We start from the raw sequence: 14,014 nt of genomic DNA on the forward strand, positions 1-14,014 counted from the left end.
CTCGGCTTTAAATACTGAACTAAAGTCATTGAGAATGGACTCGATGGAATCATCATCTACTACCATGATCTGGTTCTTGGCTCTAGGGTTGATAACTATATACAAATCATATTGGTGGATCCAACCAAGAATGGGTGGGCCATCAATTGAAACGTACACTTTCCCTCGAGTGGATCTTTTCTCGAAGCAAATATCTGATTCAAAGAACCCTAGAATATCAATTTTCTTGCCATTAAAACCCTTAGCTGAAATGTCACTCTCATACAATTTCATTCCCTGCCAGAAAGTGTCAAAAGTAATTTTAGGAATAATGGTATGACGTGACCCTGTGTCCACCATCAATGATACTTCGTGGGAATCAATTGTGAAGATAGCTTTTGGTCTGCTTTGCCTGGGATCATCATCAACAATGTCAATGTCATCCACTACTAAAAATCTTTCTGCTTCGTCCTCATGCAGATAGTCCTCAACCAAAGCGACTCTTTGCTTAGATTTAGTCTTGCACATCTTTGAGAAATGTCCCATTTTACCACATTTGAGACATTCTTTATTTGCCGCAAAGCAAAATTTTGCTTCCGAAGAGTGGGTATTGCTTCCACATCTGCTGCATAGTTTACTGGCAACGAAACTTTTCTTTTGTGGAAATCTAGGTTTGTTTCTCACTACTGCAACATTGTCACTCCCGCAATGCTCGCATTCATTAGGATTGTTCTTATCCGAAACGACTGAAACTTCTTGCTGTGGACTTGTTTTGTGTGAATCCAGTGTCTTCATACACTTGCTTGATTCCTCAATGACCTTAGCTAGGTCTATAGCATCTTTGAGGGAGGGATTCTTTGCCGCCCACAATCTCTCCTGGATTTTCTTATTTGAACACTGTACTATAAGTTGGTCCCTTATAAGTTCCTCATTCATGATACCGAATTTACATTTGATAGACAGCTCTCTGAGTCGGGCTACAAAATCATCTATGGATTCTGAATCTTTTTGTCTTTGTGTGTAAAACTTGTATCGGTTCATGACTAAATTCTCTTCTTTGGAGAATCTTACTTCCAACCTTGCCACAGCCTCTTTGAATTCATCATCCATGTCTTGTCCATTAGCTCTTAGAGCTATGGGTAAATATCGGAAAACCCTCTGCCCTTCTTTGCCTAGCGTGCTCAACAGGATGGCTTTTTTTCTTTTGGCCGAAAATTCTTGACCATCAAGCGCCTCGAGGTAGTTGTCGAACATAATATACCAATCTTCCCATGGTATTTGGGGTGTACCTGGTTCAGGTAGGAATTGAGGAGGTAATGTTACTAATATTTGTTGTGCCATTTTGGTTATTTTTATTTATTAAATACAATTTGAGTGTCCATAAAAATTTTGAAAAATTATTATTATTTTTTTTTTGTTTAATAAGAAATTGTAGATTTGTGTAACTAATGTATGTAAAATAACTCGTTTCTTGTAATTTGTTGTCAGGCTGTTGATGAAGGTACTTTTCTCGGGCAGTCGATCGTGAAACCCGAAGAAAATGCGTTTTAGGCTGTAAACGCACTATAAAATGGCCGCCAGTTCAAAACGAGGCTTGAATTGTCGAAACTGAGGCTTTGAGTGCATAGGCGTCACTACGCTCTTGCGCATAGAATTCCCTTTGTTACTTTCGTGGTGCTTAGCAACATTGCCGGCGTCACGTTGGTTGCGCATGCGCTCAGTGCTTCCTTTTGCTCTTCGTGAGGAGTGCGCGAGAGCAGTGTGCCTAGCAACGCTATCGGTTGAAGAGCGCTCGCGCTGCAGTTAAGTTTTTTGTTACTCACGGTTTCTCTGAAAATGACTCAAATTCAGTATACACTGGCAGGGCAGGGGGCTGCACACGTAGGGTTCGTTTTCATTTATCCTTGATGAAGTCTTCTGTTCTTCGTTACATCTGCGCTGTTCCAATGACGACCAAAATCCTTACAATTCGTTGTAGATCACCTAGAGTATCTCTGACCAGCTACAATCGTCGCCATAAATTGTAGTAAATACTCTGGAGTCTGTCATATGGATAGTTGTAGTTTAATGCACAGAATCAGATTAAGCATCTTCATCAAGGAGCTGGTCAGGAACAACTGACTCAACTGAGAATCTCCAAAGGAGATTAGAACTGTATACATTCTGGAATACAATGAGGTAATATAATACAGGAAATAAAGGTAGGAGTAATGTGTAAGGTAATGCAGGAAATAAAGGTAGGAATAATGTATAACACAGCCCAACATTCAATAGGTTTTCAAGAACTCCGAAATGACTTGGAAAAATCCATGTGTTTAGATAAGCCCATTTTAATAGATGTGTGGGTGTTTTAAACATGCGTGTGTCCACTGCATTTCAATGCTTTGTTTTACAGTATGCATTGCGTGGTGCACATTTTGAAATAATGGAACACAAGCAGTTTGGATTCTTAACATTGGAAAATTTGGCAAGCCAAATGAGAACATGGCATTTTCAGTGGAAGGAAAGATTTTAATGCACATTGCACAGTTCGCCAGAAATCTTAAACACCCACCAAAAACTCCAGAAACACTCTCGGCTGGTTGTAATTTGACCTCTTCACTTCACAAGATCATGTTTACCCGTTTTTCCGACTATAAGAGTGGCTGACGGCAGCAATCACACTCCTCTACAGCACTGTCCTGATTGTTGCGTCACGCGCTGGTTCAAACCATTCCAGACGCTGACCGATGCGACTTCTCTAACTCCCCCTTATGACATTCTCACATGGGGTACTCGGGGCTTCCAAATGCACAAAAAATGTAAGTGCATGTCTTTATAACGGAGCTGTATTAAGAAAAGAAAGACTCGCAGGGTAAACAAATGCAAGGCTGTCGTACAGTACTAGAGCAGAGCTTTTCCCTCGTTCCGAAGAAGTGCGCGGCTCCCCTGGTGAGTTCTGATGGCGCACTGGGGTGCCGCGGCGCACAGTTTGGGAACTACTGGCTTAGAGTGAAGCTGCAAGAGCCCTGGTGGAAGAGGTCACTACCTCTAACTCGGATACTAGTATGGAGGATGTAGTTGAAGAGACCCCTCAACCTGAGGACCCCTGAACAGATAAAGGAACAGTGAGTCATATGTGTTTGATGCTGCTCACTGCCGGGGGGAAGGGTCGTACAACTGACCCCCGTGACGGAGTGCCAGGGCAGGTGGCCCATGGCGGAGTGCTGATGGCCGGAATTCCAGATCATGTGTGATGTGAATGGGATGGGCACTGACTGATATGACTTGGGCGGGCACCTCGCTCTCCCCCTCTACCTCTTCCTTCTCGCCTTTCCTCTTCTCTTTCCTTCTTTCTTAGCCATCTGTGATTTGTGGATTTGTTGTGTGAAAGGGCATGCCTGGTATATCATTGAGTGTGTGGTTGTGTTCATGTAGTGGCTAAGGGTGGGAGGGTGTGACAGGGGCGCTCCATAGTGTGACTGCCACTGGTGCATCTCCTCAGCCTGGCACCATGTTCTTCTGAGGCTTACTGTGTTATGTGTGAGAGGGGGTTACGTGGTGAAGCACGTGGCCCACTGGTTGCTTAGGTGGTGACTGGGATTGATTGCAACTTGATTTGATCTTGTACATTATACATCCTCTGTTATTTTTGGGTGTGAAGATATAACTTTTGTACACTATTTGGCGTTGGGATGGTGTGGGCCCTGTGGGAGACGATAATGATTTGGGAGGCACAAATTGGTATTGTTGTGTTTACCCGGAGGCTGTGGGTTTTCACTTATTGTTCTTATTGTTATTGTGGGTTTTGGTGGCAGCGACGATGGTGGGGCAACTGGCAGACGGAGCCGAGATGGCTCATGGCACTGAGAAATGGGTCAATTTAAATTTGTGATGTGGAATGTGTGGGGCTCAACTCTTTTGTGACTCGTTAAAGAATACAGACCTACCTCCATAGACAGGGCGTGCATGTGGCATTATTGCAAGAGGCACACTTACCAGACCCTGAATCTCAAAATGTTCTCATAAAATAGAGGGCAGGTGTCTGCGGACACTTTTCCTACATATGCCCGGGGAGTGGCGATTTGGGTAGCCCCGCAGGTCCAGTTTCGAATACATGGTTATACCGCGGATGTGGAGGGAAGATATGTAGAGGTGCATGGTTCATTAGATGGGATGGAGATATGCTTGTTCAATGTTTATGTTCCGTATGTGGATGATGGTGAGTTTTATCTGCATCCATATGTGGGAATGCCACTAATATAGGCAGGAGACTTTTACGGCGTGCTTGAAGGGAGCTTAGATAGACAACCTCTGAAGCTACATACTAAGCCAAAACGACGACCGCTGTGTGGGAGGTGATGGACCGTCTGCGCTGCGTCGACATCTGCCGGCGAGACGCACCATGGATTGCAGGGATATACATGCTATAATCCTGCACAAGACGTCTCTAGGAGGCTTGATCGCTTCTTGCTTTCAAGTGAGGCTGCTGTGCAAACGTTAGCATTGGGACGCTTTTTGTCAGATCATGCTCTGGTATTGATAGAATGGGGGGTGAGTAGAGGTAGACCGAGAGTTCCCTTGTGGTGCCTACATCCAGAGGCCCTTAGAGACACCAAGTTCCGAGAGGAGCTTTGGGAGGCAGTTGTAGGATATTTTAAAACCAATTGGTAATCTACCACTAGCAGGAGTTTGGAGTGGGACGCGCTAAAGGTGGTCATGCGACGGGAATGGCTGTCTAGAGTTGGGGGTACAAGGAGATGGCTTGAAAGGGAGCTTGCTGAGGATGCGTTGGCCGGGTTGCAGCACAAGGAGCATGCTACGGTGCACGAGGTGAGGCATTTCTACAGGTCCAGCGTCAGTGAAATGTGTGATAAATTGCATTGCCTCATTAGATGCAAATTTCATCAGCTGTTACGCAGGGAAGGCGAAAAGTTGGGTAGACTACTGGCATGGTTATTGAAGCGAGAATGCCCACTCTGGCTCATACTGACATTCAGACACCCTGATGGGACTGAGGCCATTACACAGGCTGGTGTTAACTCTTTATTGCCGGATTACTTAGCCACGATATACAGGGAAGGCTCAAGCCTCAACCTTACTCAGATTGAAGGGTTTCTGGGTGACCTTCTGCACCTCCATCTTACTGTATCGCAGATGGGCTAACTTGGCGGGGCGCTTAGACTTGAGGAGCTACGGGAAGCAACACCGAATACAGCAACATTTTAGACTCCAGTACCAGACGGGCTTCCGGTTGAATACTTTCAGGAGTTTGCCGACCTCCTACTCCCCCGTTTACTGGAGACCTTACAGGAGATCAAGAGATTGGGGTTTTTACCATCATCTATGACTTAGATTGTTATGCTCTCTAAGCCAGGTAGGGACACACATGATCCTGGCTCCTATAGGCCTTTATCAGTGCTGGGGTTGGATGCCAAATTGCTGGCCAAGGTTTTGGCGACATGTCTGGGTAGGGTAGTAGTAACACACCCGGTCCACGAGGACCAGTGTGGGTTCATGCCTGGCAAGGGGACACATATGAATATATGGCGACTCTCACATGTGCTGCATTCGGTGGCAGAAGGTGGGGTTCGGACGACATTGGTCGCCCTTGACACTGAAAAAGCGCTTGACACCCTGTGAAGGGAATATTTGTGGGAGGTCCTGAGGAGGATAAGTCTGATCCAGGAGTTTATATCTTGGGTCCGTCTCCTGTACCGCTGACTGATGGCCCGTGTCCTCAATGGCAGCCTGATATGTGAAGGTTTCCATATCGATAGAGGCACGAGACAAGGTTACCCTTTGTCTCCATTCCTTTTCACCTTGGCAATGGAGCCACTGGCAATCAGGTCGCAGCGAGATATGGCCCAAAGGGGTATCGCTGTAGATGACCATACCCATGTAGTCTCCTTCTATCTGGACAACGTGCTGTTGTACCTTTGTCACCTGAAGGGAATGGTCCCTGCACTCCTGGATGTGCTAGCCTGTTCTAAATTGCTTTGGGGCTCCATGTTAATTGCTACAAGTCTGTTATATTCCCACTGGCAGCACTGGCATGAGGGCATGCTGCAGAGCTTCCTGATGTGGGGCTTCGATGGGAGCATGACCATTTTCAATATTTGGGTGTACGAGTGGTTCACACACCAGAGGCCCAGTATGCCCTGAGTATGGGAGCAGTCATCATGGGCCTGGAGGTGTCTATCTGATTTTGGAACCGCCTGCCCCTTTCGATCATGGGATGAGTAGCCTTGACAAGGATGGTTATGCTTCCCTGTTGCCTGTATGCCCTCCAGAACTCCTTTGGCTGTATCCCGAAATCTGCCTTATATACCTTTAATAGTCTCCTTATCTCCTTGGTGTGGGCCGGTAAGCACAGCACGATGAAACTGGGGGTGCTTAAATTGGATATGGACTCGGGGGGGGGGGGGGGGGTTGGGGGGGGCAGAGGGGCTGGGTCTACCTGACTTTACTCTCTATTATTTTGCAGGCTGCTACAATATGCGGCGCAGTGGGTTCCAGTGTAGACAAGGTGATGTTGGCGGACTAGGTGCGGAGACAGAACTTCCTAGGTACCCTTATGATGGGCTCATGGACTACCTTGAATTGCCTCTTTGTGGTCTGTCAGGTTGCAGGTGCCTGGGAACAGGCGGTTATCCTGGTCATGCATAGGTCCCCATATACTCGCTCGTTCGCCCTCCGATTGATTTAGGGTTTCTATTAAATACAGACTGTAATGAATCTCATGAGGTGGTATGAAGGGGATTGCACGACAGCTGGGGACCTGTAGCTCAATCGGACCTTCCTTCATTTTGACGATGCAACGGAGTGTTTTCAAGTGCCGGATGGCCATTTCTTACAACACATGAAAATATCTTACAGAGTTTGCGTCCCGGATGAGCTAGAGGAGACACAGACCTTGGCACTGCTGCTTAACACAAGCTCCTATAGGGGACTAATCTCCCTCACGTACAAGGCCTCTGAAAGCAAATCGCCGGATCAATGTGAAAAAAAATCCAAGGCAGATGGATGGCTGACTTATTGTCACTTGTCACAGAGGGCGAATGGAAACAGACGTTCACACAGTTCCAGGAGGTGGCTAGCACTATACACTTTAAGCTCACTGAGTTCTTTTATTTACATCACGTGTATCTAACGCCCCAGAGAGTGTCACGGTGTGATGTTGCGCACCCTTTGACATGCCCTGGTGTGGTGTAGGACCTGCAACTGTTTTACATATGACCTGAGATTATACTTGGCTTTAGAAATATTGGTGGGTGGTGCTACACGTGCTGCAAGAGGTCACAGATGAAGGTATTGAGGCTTCAGTCAAACATTGTCTCTTAACCATCTTGCCTTCCTGACGAGTGGTCGCTCCCCTCGCATTCTCCTCCTGATTATTGTGGTATTGTTAAGCTCATCTGCTCGCATTTTGATCCGCTGGCGCGCTCCTCTTAACTTAATCCCTGTGCATTATTGTATAGTTGCATTGTCTTCATAGTTGCATTGTCTTAGCGCCTTGACTACGTGCACCTCTAGACACTATTTATTGCACTGTAGTGGTTCCATCTCCATAGACTGTGATTATATTCTGATAGCGCTTCGTCTGAGTGCACCTCTGGGCATTTACTCAGAACTTGACTGTGATTGTGTTTAAAGCGCCTTAGACTGTACTTAATTTGCATAGCGCTTTGCCTGCGTGCATTTGACTGTACATTTCCTTGGGCTGATATTACTTTCTGCATAGCGCTTCCACTCCGCGCTTGCATACGCTCCCACTGCGGCAGTACCCATACTATATCTGGCCCTCAAAGCGCCCCTTTGCCCCCACTGCCAGTGCCCCTTCTCGCCCTGCACTGCAGCGTTTGTTGTTGTTGTTGCTGCCATTTTGTCTGTTGACCCGAGCCCTCCTTCGACCTCGCTCCCGCCTCCCTGCTGCCCCTCCCACGCTCCGCCCCCTCGACTATCCATTTTAATGACTAATGCTCCAACGCGCAGCGTCCACGCGCTGCGGCCGCGCCGAAGGTGCGCCAAAGGTAAGCCCGTCTACGCCCGTCCGCGCCTGGACCGCGCCCAGCGCCAGACCCCCTGGCCCCCGTACCACCGACCCCACCCGCATTACATACGACGCCCCCACTCTCTTAGCCCTAAACCCCGGCCGACTCCCCAACTGCGCCCAAGCCACCCCTGGACACACCCACGGACCCTTCACATGCATCTCCTGCAAGTATGACGGCACCAAGACCAACTCCACATCCACTAACACCAAACAGATTACTGACTCCAACCACCTAAAATGCATCCTGCTCAACACCCGCTCGGTCCACAAACACGCCATCGACCATTGGAATCTACTAGACACCATCTCCCCGGACGTCGCTTTCCTAACAGAAACATGGATGAACACCTCCTCAGCCCCAGACATCACCATTGCCATCCCAGAAGGCTACAAGATCATCCGAAAAGACCGCACCTACCATACAGGAGGAGGCATCGCTATCGTCCACAAGAATTCCATCCGCATCTCAACCAGCTCAGACGTCAACCTCGCTAGCGCCGAGCACCTTCACTTCCAGATCCACACCGACCCCAAGACCACACTCAGAGGCACCCTCCTCTACAGGCCACCAGGACCCCGGGCACAATTCAGTGAAGACATCACTGACTTTATCACCCCACACGCCCTCCCCTCTGAGGACTACATTCTATTGGGAGACCTCAATTTCCACCTGGAAAAGAGCAACGACAGCAACACCACCACTCTTCTGGACAATCTCGCCAACCTCGGACTCAAACAACTTGTTAATACCCCCACTCACTACGCAGGTCACACACTCGACCCTATCTTCACCTCCAGCAAACATATCTCCTTCAGTCACACCACAGTTCTCCATTGGACGGACCACAGCTGCGTTCACTTTATCTACAAAAAGACCACAACCCACAACCATCCCCAACCTACTCTGCGAAGAAACTGGAACAAAATCACCATCGACCAGATCTCCTCATCGCTTCTTCAAAACCCCCCTGCCCACTCCTCAAACCCCAACCAAGCAGCCAATAACCTCACTCAATGGCTAACCAACAGCGCCGACAACCTGGCACCTCTCAAAAAACGTCAAATCAAACTAGGCAGCAAAAACGCCTCCTGGTTCAACGATGATCTTAAGAAATCCAAGAAACTCTGTCGCTCCCTTGAGAAGGCCTGGAAAAAAGACCCAAACACCAACACCAGGGACACCTTCAAAAACGCCACCCGCATACACCACCAACTGATCCGGACTGCCAAGAAAGCCGCATTCAAAGACCGACTAGACAACAACGCCCACAACAGCAAGGAATTATTCAACATCGTCAAAGATTTTACCAACCCCAATGCCAACTCCAACGACATCTCTCCCTCTCAAACCCTTTGCGACTCCCTAGCTTCGTTCTTCCACGACAAAATCGCAGACATCCACAACAGCTTCGACAACCAACCCGGAGACCAACCCACACAACCTTCTGCTGTACCTCCACCCCCCTTGAACATCCTTAATGACTGGAACCCAATCTCCACTGAGGACACCATCCGCCTGATGAACTCCATCCACTCAGGATCCCCCACAGACCCATGCCCTCACCACATCTTCAACAAAGCAAACTCCATCATAGCACCACACCTCCGAGACGTCATCAACTGCTCCCTCAACAACGCCACCTTCCTGGAAAGCTGGAAACATGCCGAACTCAGCGCCCTGCTGAAAAAACCCACAGCTGACCCCACTGAACTCAAAAACTACCGCCCCATCTCGCTCCTTCCATTCCCGGCCAAAGTCATCGAGAAAGCTGTCAACAACCAGCTCCCCGCCTACCTCGAAACCAACAAATCCCTCGACTCCTCACAGTCCGGCTTCCGAGCCAAACACAGCACTGAGACCGCACTCATCGCTGCAACAGACGACATTCGAACTCTACTGGACAATGGAGAAACAGTCGCCCTCATCCTCCTCGACCTTTCCGCAGCCTTCGACACAGTCTGTCATAGCACCCTGTTACAACGCCTCAGAAACATCGGAATCCAAGGAAAAGCACTGGAATGGATCACCTCGTTCCTTGCCGGAAGAACTCAGAGAGTCCGCCTCCCACCATTCAAGTCAGAGACCACTGAAGTCATTTGCGGCGTGCCACAAGGATCTTCACTCAGCCCCACCCTCTTCAACGTATACATGAGCCCCCTCGCGACCATCGCACGCCAACACAACCTCAACATCATCTCCTACGCTGATGACACTCAACTGATCCTCTCACTCACCAAAGACCCTAACACCGCCAAAACCAACCTACAGGAAGGAATGAAAGAAGTAGCCGAGTGGATGAAGCACAACCGTCTGAAACTGAATTCAGACAAAACAGAAGTCTTTATCTTAGGTACCTCCCCCTCCGCCTGGGACGACTCTTGGTGGCCAGAGGCCCTTGGAAAAGCACCCATCCCGACGGACCACGCTCGGAACCTGGGCGTCATCCTGGACTCCTCACTCTCGATGACCAGACAAGTCAACGCCGTTTCATCGTCCTGCTTGAACATTCTTCGCATGCTCAAAAAAACATTTCGCTGGATCCCCACCGAAACCAGAAAAACGGTCACCCACGCACTGGTTACAAGCCGCCTGGACTACGGAAACACCCTATACGCCGGTACCACCGCAAAGCTTCAGAAAAAACTCCAACACATCCAGAACGCAGCAGCCAGACTCATACTAGACATCCCGCGTAAAGACCACATTTCTGGTCACCTGAAAGACCTCCACTGGCTCCCCGTCAATAAGAGGATAACATTCCGCCTCCTAACCCACGCACACAAAGCACTTTACGAACTTGGACCCGAATGCCTCAACACACGACTTTCCTTCTACACCCCCTCCCGCCAGCTACGCTCTTCCAATCAAGCCCTTGCTGCTGTACCCCGCATCAACAAAACTACCATGGGAGGAAGATCCTTCTCCTACCTGGCGGCTAAAACCTGGAACTCACTTCCCATTCACCTTCGCCTCACTCAGAACCACCTAGCATTCAGAAAGCAACTTAAAACCTGGATATTCGACAAGTAATTCCCCACCCTTCTTCTAGCGCCTTGAGACCCTCTGGGTATGTAGCGCGCTATATAAATTCATTGACTTGACTTAAGCATGGTCCCAATACCCACTCGGATGCAACATAAATTTGCACTCCTGGGAACTCGTACTGGCTAAATGCTGTATTGCCATACACTGGACCCACCCTTTAGCCCCGGCTAGATAAGTGGAGGGTGGACCTGCATGAGTGGGGTGTAGCTGAGGAACGCCGACTGCACTCAGTTTGCATGGATAAGAATACGGAGCATGACCTGGAGATGGTGGCCCTCGATGCTTCTGAGATGATCTTGGAGGATTATCCTCTGACTGGCTGATTGAGTTGCTATGCGGTCTGTGGCAGCATGATGTATGCTAAAGACTGAGCAGACTGCGGGTTGGGCCATGCCCTGAAGTGTAGGCCCGGGAGGACAGACATGTTCCCCAAGTGCCCCCTAATTGTTATATCGAAATAGCTGAATTGTGCCCCTAACTCAATAGATTTAGCCTCTCTTGACTGATACTCTGTGCGTATCTGGCTTCTTTCCTGGTTAGATAAGATGATGCCCCACCCCCAGGCAATTTGGGGGGCTTCATACAAGCACATAATTGTTCCCTACCAGTTGATTGAGGATTCTTTTAGGTAATGCCACCCGACTGCATGTCGCTGGCAAGTTATTATTATAGTTTTTAATTGTTAGTTTTGTTTTTGTACATGATTAATATCTGTGGGAGTTGTCCTATGTGTCATGCATGATGATGTATGCCCTGCAGTGACGCTTGGGAGCCGAGCACATGGGCAAACATTGAGACTGCTGTGCTACTTACTTGATATGTAAGGTAATCTGTGATTCATTTTTCATTGCGTCGCGGGCCCGATGGGACAAAATGTAATGTGATATTTGTGTGGTATTAAATAAAAGAGAAGTAACAACAACAAAAAAATGAAGGAAGATGAGAAGGATTTGCTTACGCACAGGTCCTATTCACTGTGTGGCCACATTAGAAAATAAAGACTATGTTACACCAAGTGCCTGCGCGTCAAGGGTATGGGAGGGAGTGCTGCACCAAGAGTGTACCTGCTTAGAATAGTTAAAGTAAACATTGAGGTTGTTCACTTCTCCATGTGCTGAGGCTACCAACAAGTGCTTTGATCTGTGTATTCCTCAACTATACAAAATACAGAAATGTTTCTGTGCAGTCTGGAGTAGACAGGAGCACACCTTGCCATATGTGCTATGTGTGGTTGGTGCCAGACGAAGTTGGGGGAGGGAGGGAGGGTTGGGATAGTTGCATCTATATGTCACATACGTACTGTACATGATAATGCAAATATACTGTACGATGATTGCGATGTACTATGGTATTGTGTATCTGCAATATGCCGTAATTGATGGATTGTAAACTGAAAATTTAATAAAATATGTTTTTTAAAAAAACTATACAAAATACAGAACTTTATACTCCACAGCCTTTTGTTATGGAGATTTTATGTTAATTTGTTAGACCTGTCTGCCTTAGGGTGACCTTCCCCCAAACCTTTTGCCTTACACCTCCATTTTTGCTGATCATGTTCTTGTTGGCTATAGGATTCGGTGCACTTTACCTCTACTGACCAGTGCTGAAGTGCATTTGCTCACCCTCTAAAACACGGTAACTAGCTGAGACCCAACTGGCACCTTTAATTTACTTTTAAGTTCCTAGGAAAGTGGTACTACTTGTAACCAGGGCCTGTAAATTAAATACTACTAGTGGGCCCACAGCACTAATTGTGCCACCTACTCAAGTAGACTTTTAAACACATCTCAATCCTGCCATTCTGTGCAGTTTTAAACTACTATTTCAACCTGGCCAAGTAAACCTTTTGCCAGATCTAAACCTTTCTTTTTGATACATATGTCACCCCTAGGGTAAACCCAAAATTGCCTATAGGACAGGGTGCAGTGTATTTAAAATATTTGGCATGTACTTTTAACTTTTACATGTTCTGGAAGTGAGAAACACTTCAATTTGTTTATCACTACTGCATAGCCTACCTCTTCGAAAGGATAACATTGGGTTACCTTATTACATTTAATAGGTGATAACTTTCAAATGGGACAAGTAGGAATTCTGAGTTTGGTTTCTAAACAATTGTAATTTAAAACCCTCTTTAATGGTAAAGTCAGATTTTAAATCATGAATCTGAAAATGCCACTTTTGAAAGTTGGCAATTTCCTGCCCCACCCATTTGGTGCCTGCAGCCTATATCCTGCGTCACAGACAGTGAGACAAAGGGGGAGTGGCCATCTATAACTTGATAGCGAGGAGGAGCTGTCATCTACTACACTTGCACATCACAAAGGCTCTGCCTCTGCACACTCACAAATGATTTCACTGTAGTCTTTTGTGCACCCAGGCAAGTAGGAGACAGGGCAAGAAGGAAGTAGATTTAAAACACATTTGGAGGTAGAAACCTCCTACTTCAAAGCAGGCACCAAGTATAAATATTTGGACCATCAGACCCAACTGTTCATTACACCTCTGGACCTGTGAAAGACTCAGAAAGACTGCTGTGCTGCTTTGCTGCAAGAAGGACTGCTACTCTGCTGCTCTGCTGCCTGAGTTAATAGGACTATATCTGCATCATGAACCCAGGACCACCAGAGTGACTCCAAGGGTTAGTTGGATGGCCTCATAATCAAAACCTCAGGAACAGAAAACGCTCCAACCACCTTTAACCCAGCACCTGTACTCATTCTGCTGTGAGTCTTGCCCCCCAAATGGTGCCACCCCTGTCCTGGACCCTTGAATGTGGACCTGAATGTGCTCTGCCAGCCCAGCTATGTTCTTTTGGGCTGAACTGCTACAGATCGACGCATCTCCTTGCAGCTCCACTCTGGAACCACCAATGCGCATCTCCCAAGCAGGACTTCACATTGAATCGCAGCCGCTGCTTCTCAGAACCGGCCATGCGACGGATTCCCAAC

The 14,014-nt window shown here is 47.6% G+C and overlaps 1 protein-coding gene across 1 annotated transcript in view; it reads left to right on the forward strand.

The window, feature by feature from the left end:
• ZFAT (zinc finger and AT-hook domain containing) overlaps nt 1-14,014 on the forward strand; it is a 985,201-nt gene that overhangs the window by 501,794 nt on the left and 469,393 nt on the right. The window lies entirely within an intron of this gene.

The sequence above is a fragment of the Lissotriton helveticus genome, chromosome 4_1 (genome assembly GCF_964261635.1).
Source record: "Lissotriton helveticus chromosome 4_1, aLisHel1.1, whole genome shotgun sequence".
Lineage (NCBI taxonomy): Eukaryota > Metazoa > Chordata > Amphibia > Caudata > Salamandridae > Lissotriton > Lissotriton helveticus.